General features: G+C 47.0%; 1 protein-coding gene across 1 annotated transcript in view; it reads right to left on the minus strand.

Moving 5' to 3' along the window:
* Positions 1 to 15,994, minus strand: part of LOC143962605 (transmembrane protein 53-A-like) — a 112,519-nt gene that overhangs the window by 84,818 nt on the left and 11,707 nt on the right. The window lies entirely within an intron of this gene.

Raw genomic sequence — 15,994 nt, forward strand, 5'->3', positions numbered from 1 at the left:
GAACAAGTGAGTTGTGAATGATTAGCAGACTGCAGCAGAAGGGCAGCAGTCAAGTATAATATTCTTTCTATATTTGGAAGAAAGAATATTATACGTGTACAAGCCTATTACCGTACCACTGATACCAGTCCTGAAAAGAACCTTTGTGGAACTAATAGTAACAGCAAGTCTTTAAAATTATCCTCACTGCCTGACACACTGCTTCCTGCCTGTCCCTATACAAATTGGCAAAAAAGAGTAGGCTGGAACGATTAGCTGGAACAGCTCTTTTGTGGACCTGATAGTAACAGCTAATGATGATGATGATGATGATGATGAAGAAAGACTAATCTGGCTGAGCTGTCCCTAAAATAGCAGCATACAGCGCTCTGTCCCTTTATCTAAACTGACAAAAGAAACTCAGGCTGCTGACCTAACACCTATACCAGTCCTGAAAAGAACTTTTGTGTACCAAATAGCTAGCGTTTTCTCTGTCCCTACTCCACACAGGATCCTTTCCCTACAGTGACAGAAGAAAGAATGTAAAATGGCCACCGGATCGGGTGTATTTATAGGTTAGGGGGAATGTCCAAGTGTCCATGAGCTGTCATGTCTCAATTGGTTGTCCTGTAACACATGATAAACGTGTCACGAAAGGTTAAAGTTCTTGTATACATTAAACACGTAAGTCCGCCGGGGCGAACGACGGAAAAAGGCGTTCGAACCCGCGGACGGCGAAAGTCGGAAATTCGCCGCGAAACGACCGCCGGGCGAACCGTTCGGCCATCACTAATCTGCTGCCGCCGCCCCCCCCCCCCCCCCCCCTCCCCAGTTAGAAACACCTCCCAAGGAACACATTTAACCCCTTCCCTGCCAGTGACATTTACACAGTAATCAGTGTGTTTTTATAACACAGATCGCCGTATAAAACGTCAGTGGTCCCAAAAATGTGTCAAAAGTGTCCAATCTGTCCACCGCAATTTCACAGTCTCACTAAAAAAATCACAGATCGCCACCATTACTAGTAAAAATAAATAATGAAAATGCCATAAATCTATCCCCTATTTTGTAGACGCTATAACTCTTGTGCAAACTAACCAATGTACGCCAAGTGCATTTTTTTTTTCACCAAACATATGTAGAATACATATTGGCCTAAACTCATGAAGAATTTTTTTTTTGGGGGGGGGGGGGGGGGGAATATTCATTATAGCAAAATGTAAAAAAATATATATATTTTTTTTTTAGCCCTGAGCGTGTCACTTGTCAACGTCACCTGCCACCAGATGCGGATTGTCACAACGTCACCTGCCACACATTGCGGATTGTCACATGCCACGACGTCACCTGCTACACTATGCGGATTGTCACTTGCTGTGTCTTATGCCCTGTACACACAGTCGGAATTTCTGATGGAAAAATTATCGGATTATGTTGTCAGAAATTCCAATCATGTGTGGGCTCTATCGGACTTTTTCCATCAGAATTTCCAAAGCACAAAGTTTGAGAGCAGGATCTAAAATTTTCCAGCAACAAAATCCGATCGTGTGTAGACAATTCCGACAGACAAAGTGCCACGCATGCTCAGAATAAACTAAGAGACGAAAGCTATTGGCCCGTTTATAGTCCCGACGTACATGTTCTACGTCACCTCGTTCAGAACAATCAAACTTTCCGACAACTTTGTGCGACTGTGTGTATGCAAGACAAGTTTCAGACGAAATCTGTCAGAAAAAAAAAAAAAAAGGTAACGGATTTTGTGATCAGAATGTCCAACCTTGTGTACAGGGCATTAGAGTGAAAGCAAGCAGCAGATAGATGATGTAATCTCTCTGCTGCCCACGGCTGCACAGTAAGGGTGGAACTGCAGTGATGCAGGGGGGGTGTGAGAGATGATGTCATCTCTCTGCTCCCCCGCCCATCGAACCTCTGATTGGCCAGCACCTGCTGACTGGCCCGCATGCTCACTCAGCCGCCGACACACCCCCTGACTAACCCTCAGTTCTGTCCACACGCTCCTGTCACCTCAGCACCGGGCTCCTTCACACTCCACATCAGCGCAGTGGAATAAGGCAGCGGAGCATCGGAATGAGCACAAATTTGACCCCCCCCCCCCCCGAAAGTGCAGTCTGGGACCGATGGTATGCTCACCACACCTATCTTTAAAAGATTTTTTTTTTTTATTATAATATTATATTTATATATATTGTCAAGAGTATTGTGATGCCTGCCTTAACATGCACACACAAACTTTAATGGCATCCCAGTTTTAGTCCGTAGGGTTCAATATTGAGTTGGGCCACCCTTTGCAGCTATAACAGCTTCAACTCTTATGAGGAGGCTGTCCACAAGGTTTAGGAGTGTGTCTATGGGAACGTTTGACCATTCTTTCAGAAGTGCATTTGTGAGGTCAGGTACTGATGTTGGACAAGAAAGTCTGCCTCGCAGTCTCTGCTCTAATTCATCCCAGAGGTGTTCTATCAGGTTGAGGTCAAGAGGTGCAGGTCAGTCAAGTTCCTCCACCCCAAACTTGCTCATCCATGTCTTAATGACCCTTGCTTTGTGCATTGGTCCGAAAAATTTGGTGTGGGGGGGGGGGGGGGGATTACAGTGTGGGGTTGTTTTTCAGGGGTTGGGCTTGAAGCAAACTCTTAAGGCGATAGCATGCCAAGCTGAGGCGTAACTAGAATCTTCAGGGCCCCGGGGCAAGAAACCATGAAGGACCCCCACCAGGGTTGTTGCTGGGTCTACAAAAGAACTTGGGCTATAGCCCATAGCAGCGAAGTAAAAAAAAGTCAGACATTTGGGCGGGCATACACATGTATATAATATACGTGTGTGTGTGTGTGTGCGTGTGTGTGTGTGTATACACACACACACACATATACATACATACATATATACATACACACACACACACACACACACACACACACACACACACGAGTCTGCCCCCCTACATTGGGGTCCCCAGAGAGTCTCCCCCCTACATTAGGGTCCCCAGAGAGTCCCCCCCCCTACATTAGGGTCCCCAGAGAGTCTCCCCAGAGAGTCTCCCCCTACATTAGTGTCCCCAGAAAGCCCCCCTCTTACATCAGGGTCCCCAAACAGCTGACTCCCTCCTTGCAGGAGGTTCCCCTGTACCTGGCTGGTGGAGGTGGGAGGCGTGAACGACAGCTCTATGGTGTCCACAGGCAGGGGGATCTCCATGGGGCTAGTAGTTCTATCTCTGAATGTATATAGCGGAGAGGGGGAGGGCCTCTGACCCAGGCATCAGTAACAGTGTTCAAGCAGAGTGAAAGTGAAACTGATACCTGCCCAGGTGAGAAGCCCCGCCCTTCTCCTCTCCACTGTATACACTGACACTCGAAAGAGTAAACACAAGCCCCAGGGAGATCCCGCCGCCCACACAGGCACCACAGAGCTGCAGAATGCCACCTTCCACCTCCTCCCACTGCACTCTAAACGCCAGAGGTGCGGGGGGGGAGGGAATACTGGGTCTTGGGGGGCCCCCCACAGCGGTATAATGGCCCAGTCGCAAATGTGACTGCAGTGACCCATAAAGTTCCACCACTGATGCCAAGACATTTTGGACAATTTCATGCTCCAAGCTTTGTGAGAACAGTTTGGGGATGGCCCCTTCCTGTTTCCTGTTCCAACATGTCTGTGCACCAGTGTACTAAGCAAGGTCCATAAAGACATGGACTTAGCAAGAAAGTAAGGGTGTTTGGGACTTTGAGCGAGGCACAAGACACGTGGTAGGAGAATAAACACATGGGGGGTAATTTACTAAAATGAATGCACTGCGTGTAAACCAGCGCATGCATAAGCGCAACAGATAATATGCCATTTATAATAGCGCACGCCATATCATTAACGGTTCATTCACACAGGGGCAACACGACTACCAGCACGACTTTGGGAGGCAACTTGGACATGACTTGAGTATGAATCACAGCGCGACTTACAACACGACTTTAAGTCGCCCCAAGACCAGACGACTTTCAAAAAAAAAAAAAAACGCATGTGTTCCCCTCCAAGAGCACACCAGGCCCTTCAGGTCTGGTATGGATATTAAGGGGAACCCCACGCCCCCCCCCCCCAAAATCCATACTAGGCCCAGGGTCTGGTATGGATTTTGAGGGGAACCCTGCACAAAAAATAAAAATAAAACACAGCACCCCCCCCCCCCTCCTGAACCGTAACAGGCCACATGCTCTCAACATTGGGAGGGTGCTTTGGGGTACCAGAACACCGGAGCAAGAAGAAGATGGAGGAAGAAACCGAAGGATGAAGAAAGGAAGAAGGAAGAAGACCCGAAGAAGATGAAAAGAAGAAGATTTTAATAAAGGAATTGTCAAAAACTGGCTCTTGTAATTAGAGATAAGCGAACGTGGCCTAAAGTTCGCAAACCGCAAAGTTTGGGGCGGGCCCCATTAACTTCAATGGCAGGTGAACCTTAAAAACCTACAGGTCATATTTTCAGCCACAAAATAATTACTAGCTGTTCACACATAGTCCCACCACATGGCCACTGACATAACAAAAGTATGAAGTGAATCTGGGAACTACAAGCATTCTTTTTTTTATCTGTGAAATTTTGATAATTCAGGACTCAGGAGCGCATGAAGGCAATGGAGGAGAGGAAAGGTCAGGGTAGGCTATGAAGAGGGTGCAGGAGATGATCACCAGCACCGAGATAGAGAGCACTGACACCAGCACCTCGCTGCTGGGCCCAAAAAATATGACACCGCTCAACCTCTTCAAACAGGAGGGTATGGGTATATAGTACGGTGTGCTTTTTTTGTACAAGGAAGTGAGCCAAAAGGTAGAAAAAAAAAGGTCTGTGTGCTCGATTAAATAAATCGTTTATAGAGAAATACATGGTCTACTGGTCATGTGTTGAATTCCTCCAAGATCCATGCCTCATTCATTTTTAGAAATGTGAGGTAGTCAACACTGTCGTGAGCTAGGAGAGTGCGCTTATCGGTCACGATCCTCCCTGCTGCGCTTAACGTCCTTTCGGACAGGACACTGGACGAGGGGCAAGCCAACAGTTTGATTGCAAATTGGGCAAGCTCTGGCCAGAGGTCAAGCCTGCCCACCCAGTAGTCCAGGGGTTCATCACTCAGAGCGTCCACATCGGCCGTTAACCCGATGTAGTCGGACACCTGTCGGTCTAGGCGTTCCCTGATGCTGGATTCGGATGAGACCTGTCGATGGGTCGGCTGAAAGAATGACCTCATATCAGAAGTCACCAACACATCTTCAAACCGCCCTTTTCTTGCAGGCGCTGTTGGATTGGTACCCGCAACTCTGGGTGTGGGAATTCCCCCTCTGCCAGCGCATGCAAAAGCAGAATGCAGCATTTCTCGAAGCAAGGCCTGGAAGTGCTCCATTCTGACAGCCCTCTGTGACGGTGGTAACATCTCCGCCATTTTGTGTTTGTACCGGGGGTCCAAGTACGTTGCCACCCAGTATTGGTCCTTGACCCTTATGCTTTTTATACGGGGGTCCCTGTTAAAACACTGGAGCATGAAGGCCCCCCATTTGCACTAAACTGGAAGCGGTGTGGTGGCCTGGCTCCTGTTCATCATCCAGGATAATGTCGTCCTCCTCTGACTCCTCTCCCCATCCACGCACAACAACAGGGATCCCAGAAAGCTTTAAAGCATGCTCTTCTTGCTCCTCCTCATCCGCCCTGGCACCATCCTCCTCGGACTCCTCTTCAGACTCCTGTTGACTTGTCTCAGATAGAGTAGCCCCCCCTGGGAATTCATCCAGCATTGCGACTTCCTCATCTTCCTGCTCCTGCTCCTCCACGAATTGATCAATTTCACAACGCAATGCACGCTCCATAAAGAAGGCATAAGGTACCATGTCACTTTATAATTCTTTATTTTTGGGATTTTCCAAAATGTACAGACAACCATACTATATATAAACCGTTTCACATAATAAATACAGCATCATTTCTTATAAAAGTTATCTTCCTTTTCCCTCCCTCCCCCCCCCCTTCCCTCCCCTCTCTCACTCGATCCTTCTCCATGGGTTTCTTTTTAACTAACATTCCAACATCTTCAAGTAATTTTCAGTTTTACCATATAGTACCCAGAGGCGCCACTTATTCTGGTACCTCCCCTCCATATTCTCCAATTTGTACATTGACTCTTCAATAATTCGTGTCCTTTCTAATCTTTCTACCCACTCCCTCATCGAGGGAGGATCGGATCTTTTCCATCTTAGCGGTATCAATGATTTAGCAGCGTTTAATAAACAGGGGATCAAGGAATACCCATACTCCCTCTCCCCTTTTTCCACGTCATGAAATAGGCATACCCATGGATCCCTCCTAATCCTTTCACCTGTTATTTCAAAAATAATTTCTATTACTTTATCCCAAAATGTCTGTATCTTGGGGCACAGCCACCATATATGAGCAAATGACCCCTCCCCCAAGCAACCTCTCCAGCATGACCGGGGGGGGGGGGGGGGTCGCACTGCATATTTTATTTCCTTGTTGTGGGGTTATGTACCATCTTGTTAAAAGTTTATATGACATCTCTCGTGTTTGTGAGTCTATAGCAACCGAATAGGTTCGTCTAATTATCCTATTTCTATGATGATCGTTACTTAAGGGCCCAATTTCACTTTCCCACTTTTCTAGGTAGGGGGGGTAGTTTTGCTCTATTCTTTCTATTAGGATTTTATAAAGTTTTGAAATGCTTTTTTCTAGGCACTGACGGTTCACTAATAGCTTCTCCAATGGTCTAAATTGTTCCTTACCCCGTAATGGCTGTGATAGAGACTGAATGAAATAATATAATTGATAATATCTCCATTTATCTAATAGTTTGTGACCCCATTTCCCTATAATTTCCTCATATGTGCAAATCCTATTTACTTCCATCACCTCCTGTAATTTAATGTTGTCTTTCTTAACCCATCTACTATAATATAAATATTCCTCTTGACCTGGGATAAAAAATTTAGTGTCCAATAATGGCATTAATGGTGAGTTGTGCTCCCAGTTATGTCTCTTATTTATTGTGTCCCATATCTGAAGTAGGTTTTTTGTCAGTGTATTTGTGCTATGGCCTAATTCTCTATATTTTGCAGGTATTCATCCAGCATTGCGACTTCCTCATCTTCCCGCTCCTGCTCCTCCACAGCTTGAGCAATGACACGACACAATGCACGCTCCATAAAGAAGGCATAAGGTACCATGTCACTGATGGCGCCATGGCTGCAACTGACCAGTTTGGTGATCTCATCAAATGGCCGTAGAAGTCTGCATGCGTTGCGCATGAGCAGCCACTGGCGCGGTGAAAAAAACCAAGCTCCCCAGAACCTGTTCTGCCGCAGAGTTCATACAGGTAGACGTTAACTGCACGTTTCTGCTGGAGCAGCCTATCAAGCATATAGAAGGTTGAGTTTCATCGCGTCGGGCAATCGAAAATAAGTCGTCTGACTGGCATATTGTGTCGCCGCTGAATGTCAGCAAGGCGAGCCATGGCCATGTAAGATCTTCTGAAATGGGCCAAGATTTTCCTTGCCTGCCGCAAGATGTCCTGGACCCCAGGGTATTTGACAACGAATCACTGCACGACCAAGTTTAAGACGTGTGCCATGCATGGCACGTACGTCATTTTGCCCAGTTTCAATGCACTAAGCAGATTGGCACCGTTGTCACACACCACTTTACCAACTGTCAAATTGAGCGGTGTTAGCCACTGATCTGCCTGTGAACGCAAAGCTGAAAGGAGTGCAGGGCCGTTGTGGCTCTTGGCTTACAGGCACAACAGACGCAGCACAGCATGGCAACGTCTCACCTGGCATGTCGAATAGGTTCTGGGGAGCTTGGGCAGCGCAGCGGAAGAGACGCTAGCAGCGGAAAAGGAGGAGAGGGAAGAGGATGGAGTAGGAGAAGAGCCAGGCCTGCATGCAATCCGTGGCGGTAAAACCAAATCTACACGGGTGCCACGGGTTACATGCTTGACGGCCGGCAGAAGGTTCACCCAGTGGGCAGTAAAAGTGATTTACCTTCCCTGCCCGTGTTTGCTAGACCACGTGTCTGGTCAGGTGTATCTTGGCACTGACACTGTGTGCCAGAGATACATTCACTTGCCACCGAACATGGCCATATAGCTCTGGGATGCGCTTCTGTGAGAAATACTTCCTTCCTGGAACCTTCCATTGTGGTGTTCCAATGGCCACAAATTTTCGAAAGGCCTCTGAGTCCACCAGTTTATATGGCAGTAGTTGGCGGGCTATCAGTTCTGACAAGCCAGCCGTCAACCGTTATGCAAGACGGTTATCCGGCGTCATCATTTTTTTTTTTTTTACGCTCGAACATTTGGCCAGAAAAACGTGAGGATGGCATGATGGAAGGTGGAGTGAAGGACAATTGTGAGGAGAGAGGAGAAGGAGACGTAGAAGACAAGGCTGGATGGTGAGAGCCTAGAGTGTGGCTTTGTGTGTTCCTTTGCTCCCACTGGGCTCGGTGATGGCAGCTCATGTGCCTTCTTAAGGCGGTCGTCCCTAGGTGAGTGTTGGGCTTACCGTGACTTATGCGTTGACTGCAAAGATTGCAGATGGCAACACTATTGTCAGCAGCGGACACGTTAAAAAAAGCCCACACTGCGGAGCCATGTGCCGGCATCCTGGGAGCGCCAGATGCGACTGTACATGGTTAATGCCTCGCTCCTGATACATTAGCAGTCTGCTTTGTCCCTCCTGTGCAATGCAAGTTCTTCCTGCTTTTCCTCCTTATCTGCTGGTCCATATCTCCCTCCGAACTCCCCTCTTCCTCTCTTGTGGGCACCCACGTGACATCACTAGACGTCATAAGAGACGTCACCTTCCCCACCGCTATAATTAGAGATCTCGGAGTAGGCAGAAACACCGGGGACCAACCTCCTTGGGCTGTTCTGGGTACTGTCGTCAGACTGCTGAGTGGCGGTTGTTGCTACCGCCTCTTCCTGATCCAATGCCAAGAGTGGCTGCGCATCGGAAATGTCTTGATATGGATCGGAAAATAATTCCTGTGACTCAAGCGGAAGCTATGTGGTGGTGGTGGTGTTGTTAGTGGTAGTGTCTTTGGGAGTGCACATAGCAGAGAGTGAAGAAGAGGGTGCAGATCGAGAGGATGAGGAGGGTGCAGAAGAGTAAGGCTGAGTGAGCCACTCAACCAAGTCTGGTGCGTCCTTCGACGTAATCGCACGCACCTGCAATTTGCCACTTTGGCTCAAGCCTGTTGCTCCTGCCTTACCCCTAACACCCCTGCGGAAGGCCCTGCCTCTTCCTCTGCCTGTCATTTTTTAAATGACCCTGTGACAAAAGTCTCTAGAGAAGTGCAGTATGTATGTGGAAGAAGGTATTTAACACCCCGCTTCAATCTGTCGTTTTTGGGGGCCACTGGTCTATCACACCAGTTATAATACTTTTTTTTATTGCGTTTGTCACTCTTTGTAGTATCACTGCAGAACCGCTCAGCAGTCACAATGCTGCACAGTGGAAATGCACTATACTATGCTTTCTATATGTGCAAGTATTTTATACACCTATACCAGTCCTTACAAGGACCTTTGTGGACCTAGTAGCTAGTGATTTGCAGACTGTCCCTCAGTCACCACACTGATAAAGGACTGCTGCAGAATCGAGCAGTAATCTGCAGCACAGCAGTGCACCAGCACCCTATATACCAGGGATATGTAATTAGCGGACCTCCAGCCGTTGTAGAACTAAAAGTCCCATGAGGCATAGCAAGTGTCTGACAGCCACAAGCATGACACCCAGAGGCAGAAGCATGATGGGACTTGTAGTTTTGCAACAGCTGGAGGTCCGCTAATTGCATATCCCTGCTATATACTGTACACCCATACCAGTCCTTAAAAGGACCTTTGTGGACCTAGTAGTAATAGCTAGCTAGTGATTAAACGGACTGTCCCTGCTCCACACAGCGTCCTGTCCCTACACTGACAAAAGACAGCTGCAGTCACCAGCACAGCAGTGCAGTGAACCCTATATACTGTACTACACCTATACCAGTCCTTAAAAGGACTTTTGCGGACCTAATAGCTAGTGATTTGTGTCACTACAATCTCTCCCTGCTCCACACAGCGTCCTGTCCCTACACCGACATAAGACACAATGTAAAATGGCCGCCAGATCAGGTCCATTTATAAAAAGGTCCAATTGTCCATGTGCTGAAATGTCTCAATCGGCTGTCCTGTACCCCATGATGGATGTGTCATCATTTGTCAAAGTTCTTTCACACTGTAAACACATATGTCCGCCGGGCGAACAGCGGCAATAGTCCGCCGGTTTGGCGAATCGTGAACATGCAAAATTGGCCGCGAACCGCGAGGCCATCCCTACTTGTAATTTTTAACACTTGTCACTTTTTTGGTGAAATGGTAGGGGTATTTTTGTACCCCTTACCATTTCACACGTGGGGGGTCGGGATCTGGGGGTTACCTTGTTAAAGGGGGCTTCCAGATTTCGATAAGCCCCCCCGCCCGCAGACCCCCACAACCAGTGGCCAGGATTGTGGGGATGAGAGGCCCTTGTCCTCAACATGGGGACAAGGTTATTTAGGGGGGTACCCCAAAGCACCCTCCCAATGTTGAGGGCATGTGGCCCCCCCTCTTTTCCTGCGGCCTGCCAGGTTGCGTGCTCGGATAAGGGTCTGGTATGGATTTTGAGGGGGACCCTCACGCCATTTTTTTGGGGGCGCGGGGCTCCCCTTAATATCCATACCAGACCTGCAGGGCCTGGTATGGAATTTCGGGGGAGCCCGACGCATTTTTTTTTCTTAATGCTAACATGACCTGTGTGCAAATAGCCTTAAAAAAAAATAAAAAATTTAAATAAAAAGGCAAGTTGAGAGGTGTGCCCCTTCAACTTATGCAAATGCATCTACGTGGCTTGACATTTACTAAGAATTTGCCGGCGCAGTGAACCAAAGCACTTGAACGTGCGCAGTGCATAAATTGATCTCGTGCAGTTCCAAGTGTATTTGCAGGCGCAGTAGGCTTGTTCACAGAAAGTTACTTTTCCATTCTATTTTGGGCATATTTGTTACTTGGACAGTTATAACTATACTTCCTCACATGACCCCCATAATATTGGCACTTCCACCTTCTTTTAATTCTGAGCTTCATAATGCGTGCGCCGGCAAGATAATAGTAAATGGGGAATTGCACGGTGTTACAGGCGCAAATGCTTTGTGAATTCTAAAAACGGCCGTTGCGCATCGGCGTGCGCCGCAACTCATGACAAACCGTTTCTAAATCAGCCCATGGACTTAGCAAGGGTAATGGTGGTTGAAAATTAACTTCAAGTGCAAAAATTCACATTATAACCAGTTCCCGACCAGCGCACGCCGATGTACGTCGGCAGAATGGCACGGGCAGGCAAATGGGCGTACCTGTACGTCCCTTTAAATTTGCCGCCCTGCCATTGGGAGCACGCTGACGGCGGCGCACTCCCGTGCTGGTCGGGACCCCCGCGATTCTGGTCGCGGGACCTGCGGACTCGATCACCACGGGCATACCCGCGATCGTCTCACGGGGCGGCCGAATGAAGAAATGCCGTTGTAAACAGCATTTCTCCATTCTGCCTAGCAACTAGTGACGCTGATCTCTGCTCCATGTGATTGGAGCAGAGATCAGTGTTCACCAAATGAAAGCCCAGCCCCCAACAGATAGTAACACACCCCTAGGAAAAAAAAAAAAAAAAAAGAGAGAAGAGCTGATCGCCGCCATTGCTAGTAAAAAAAAAAAAATTTTTTTTTATAAAAATGCCATAAAACTATCCCCTATTTTGTAAACGCTATAACTTTTGTGCAAACCAATCAATAATTGCTTATTGCGATTTATTTTACCAAAAATATGAAGAATACGTATCTGCCTAAACTGAGGGAAAAAAAAAAGGTTTTTATATATTTTTGGGGGATATTTATTATAACAAAAAGTAAAAAATAATGCGTTTTTTTTCCAAAATTGTCGCTCTATTTTTGTTTATAGCACAAAAAATAAAAACCGCAGAGGTGATCAAATACCACCAAAAGAAAGCTCTATTTCTGGGAAAAAAAACTACGCAATTGTCAGTTAAAGCGACGCAGTGCCGAATCACAAAAAGCGGTCTGGTCTTTGACCAGCAAAATGGTCCGGTCTGTAAGTGGTTAATAGTAACTAAAAACATATAAAATTAAGTGTAACAATCTAAAAAATACAATTTACAAAGTGCTATAATGGTGGGAACCTCCCAACTAAAAAGTTGTTGCACCTGAAGGTAATCTGTATGGCAAATATCTATCGGTGGCGGGGGTGTTCCACCATCCCTGCCAAGTTTCATTTTATATAGTCTTATTTTCAGTTTGATGTGTATTATATTTCAAGTTGCGCATCACACAGACCAGTATTGTGGTAATATTGAAGTTTATTGAGACTTCCTTACATTAGAGCAGTGGTTCTACTCTCCTCAGGATCCACTAACAGGCCAGATTTTAAGTATTACCTTGGAGAGATAAAGACTAGAATACTGCAATCACTGAGCAGCACATGATAACACCTGTTATGCATTTCAGTTATCTTGCAAACCTGGCCTGTTACTGGGTCCTGAAAACAGGAGTTGAGTACCGCATCATTAGGGGTGTTTCTTTCTACACAGCAGAGTGATGTCTACATGCTCTCCCTGCATGCAGTTACATTACATGGCAGCTCTTACAAGCGTCACCATCTGCTGCATGTGAAACTGTCTCACAGGCAGCGTGGGCTACACATTGCTTGGATGCAGCCTTTCACAGCAGCCCAGTGGGCAGATCTCGGGAGACATCTGGCATGCAGCTACACAAACATGCAATGGAGAGTTTTGTGCATGTAAGTGCCACTGGAAATCAGGTGCCCCCACGACAAAAGACTACGCCCAGAGGAAGCTACAGTATTTTTATTTTTAGGGACGGGCGAAACTCCTCTTTAATGCCTTTTTACAGTGTATGAAACACTGTGCTTGTGTATATGACCCCCAAGATGGGAATTCCCCTCACTTTAGGAAATTTCATCTTACGTCTGTAGCACCATTGTCCTAAAACAAGGTTATAGGTAAATTTAGCTGTGCTGGGTGGTCGCTAGCCTGGATAATTTGTAATGCAAGACCCCTTTCACAATGAGCCGAGGCCATGTTAGCGGTAAAGCACTGCTCGATTTAGAGGTGCTTTACCGCTGTTCAATCAGCGTTTTGCAATGCTTTTCGCTGGCTAGCGGGGCGCTTTTGAACCCCCCCCCCAAAAAAAGGGCTTAAAAACGGCTGTGTTGAACCACTGCCCATTTATTTTAAAACAGCGCTCTCATGCCATCCCAAAGATGCTGCTTGCAGGACTTTTCCTAAAAATGAAACGGAGGCTGTTTTCAGGCGCTATTTAGAGGCTATTTTTAGAGCTAAAAGGCCTGAAAACTGCCTCAGTGTGAAAGGGGTCTTAAAGTGGTTGTAAACCCTTACAAACCACTTTGACCTACAGGTAAGCCTAGAGTAAGGCTTACCTGCAGGTCCAAGACCTATACGGTTTAGGAGATATTTACCTGAAGACAGCCACCGCTGTCTACGGCGCATGCGCACTGGGTAAGCCGCAGATCGTGGCGATATGCCGCAAGTGTCGGCTCCCGTGCGCGACGTCATCGCTGCTCTGGCGAATCACAGCGCTGGGGCAGCGAGACCCACGGTGACCCACCAAGAAGATGGATGCTCGGAAGTACAGGGGACAGCGGTGACTTCGCTGGCTCCTGTGTCAGGTAAGTCACACATAATGGACTACTATGTGATGCATGTGATGTGATGCATAGTAGCCCATTATGCTTTACCTTTGCAGAGAATCAAATAGGAAGTAAACCCATCAGGGTTTACTTCCTCTTTAATGGTCAAATGGCTTCTTTACTAATCCTGTTCCAGTTGTGGTTTCTCCCTTTTGTTCGTAGGTGGCACTGTTGCTTTTGACATTAGTATAATGACCTACAGTGAATTCAAGTTACGAGTCGTTGCTATGAATGCTGGGAGAAGCTACAGTATTTATTTGGAAGTAGTAAGGTGATCTAGGTCTTTTAGGAACCAGTGATACAATACAGTGATCAGTGTTAAAAAAACGCAGTCACTGTATAAATTACACTGACAGGGAAGGGGTTACCCCAGGGGTGATCAAAGGGTTAAGTGTGCTCCTAGGGAGTGCATTCAAACTGTGTGGGGGATGGTTTACGTGATTGGCAGGAACACAGGATCTCTCTTCCTCTTTGACAGAACGGCGGTCTGCCATGTCTGCAGAGGCATAGACTGTTTGCTGGAGAGGCAGACCGGCAATCGCTCGCCCCAGACAAGGAAACAATGTACAGATACGTTGTTTCACACAGCCAGGCCACCCTGCCGCAGTAAATGTGCAGTGGGTGGTCCAGAATCAGTTAAGCCCTCCCTATTCGCTATCAAAAAAAAAAAAGTTTTGGCATGCAAAAAGTTGGTAAGTTTTTCAGCAGAACACACAACCACCATCTTTCATTAAGCATTACAAATGCTTATATACATAATAACTTTGCCCTTATTAAATTAATCTTCTGAGCCTGGGTTCACACTGCTGCGGTTCAGATACTGCATGTATGTTGTTCATGAATCAAAGCACATTCTTGTGTGAATTACAATTTTTGCAATGTTTCTGGGGTGCGATTTGAGCCATGGATTTGTATGGCTCAAATCGCACCAAACTGGAGCAGGACCCTTTTTTTGTCCAGAATCGGAATCGCATTGTATTCTGCAAATCGTGCTGGGATGTCCTTAACCTAACATACACTCGGCAATCAGTCTGCATAGACGGGATGCAATTTAGATGCAGTGCCAAATCCACAGCAAATTTGCCCCGCATCTAGTGTGTACTTAGACTAAATACCTTTTCTTAGGCCAGCCATAGACAAAGCAAATGTTTATTGCCCTGTGTGCTTACCTCCGGTCTGTGTATCAGCTTTAGGGACTGCACTCTATTTACGGGGGCAGAATGGCACCCCTGCGCGAAACCCCTTACCGCTACGGGGCACACTCTCGCCGGCAGGGTGCACGCCCGTGAGCCCCCACCACGCTCACAACCATCGGATTTGTTCCAGAACCGATCAATCTCCAGGCCTGGACCTGCTGATCAGTTGTGGCGAATTAAATCTTTCCTCTGCCTCTAAGTGTAAATACAGGCAGAGGAAGTGATGTCATCTCCCCTCGTGGAACTCTTTTCCATTCCAGCAAGAGGAGAGAGGAAATCTAACTATGTCACACCAACACTACACTGACACCAGTACATGTAGGTACACTTGTCACCCCCCAAACGCCCCCCCCCCCCCCCCAGTCAACACCTTCACTCCCTGTCACTGTGTCACCAATTTTCAGATTTTTCACTGATCACATCATTGGTGTAATTTGTAACTAATCAGTGTTGGGCCTACTTCTAATTGCCCTAGGTAGGTCTAGGGTACCCCCCAATAAAGGTTTACCTCCCCTTTCACCAGTGTCACTAGTAGATCTTTTTTTGATTGCCGTATTAGTGTCACATGTGACGCTAGTTAGCCAGTTAGTTGATTCGCTCCACCGTTTTTATAGCGTCAGGGTACCCCCATATATTACCTATTATTTTAACCCCCTGATTGCCCCCTAGTTAACCCTTTCACCTCCCCCCCTCCCCGTCACCAGTGATCACTGTATTAGTGTCACGGGTGACGGTGGTTGGCTTGTTTTTTTTGTTTTTTGTTTTAGAGTGTCAGAGCACCCGCCGTATATTACCCAATACAGGTTTAACCCCCTAATCACCCGGCGGGTGATATCAGTTGATATGATATCACCATGTATTTCAGTTATCTTGCAAACCTGGCCTGTTAGTGGGCCCTGGAGGACAGGGTTGATGACCACTGGTTTAAGGTTCCCAAAAACCCAGCATTAGCGGGATCAGCCCAGATATCTGCTAGCACCTGCGTTTAGCCCCTCCGTCCAGCCC

Source organism: Lithobates pipiens, unplaced genomic scaffold (genome assembly GCF_037356315.1).
Source record: "Lithobates pipiens isolate NorthernLeopardFrog02 unplaced genomic scaffold, aLitPip1_a1.2 Scaffold_8, whole genome shotgun sequence".
In the NCBI taxonomy this organism is placed as follows: Eukaryota; Metazoa; Chordata; class Amphibia; order Anura; family Ranidae; genus Lithobates; species Lithobates pipiens.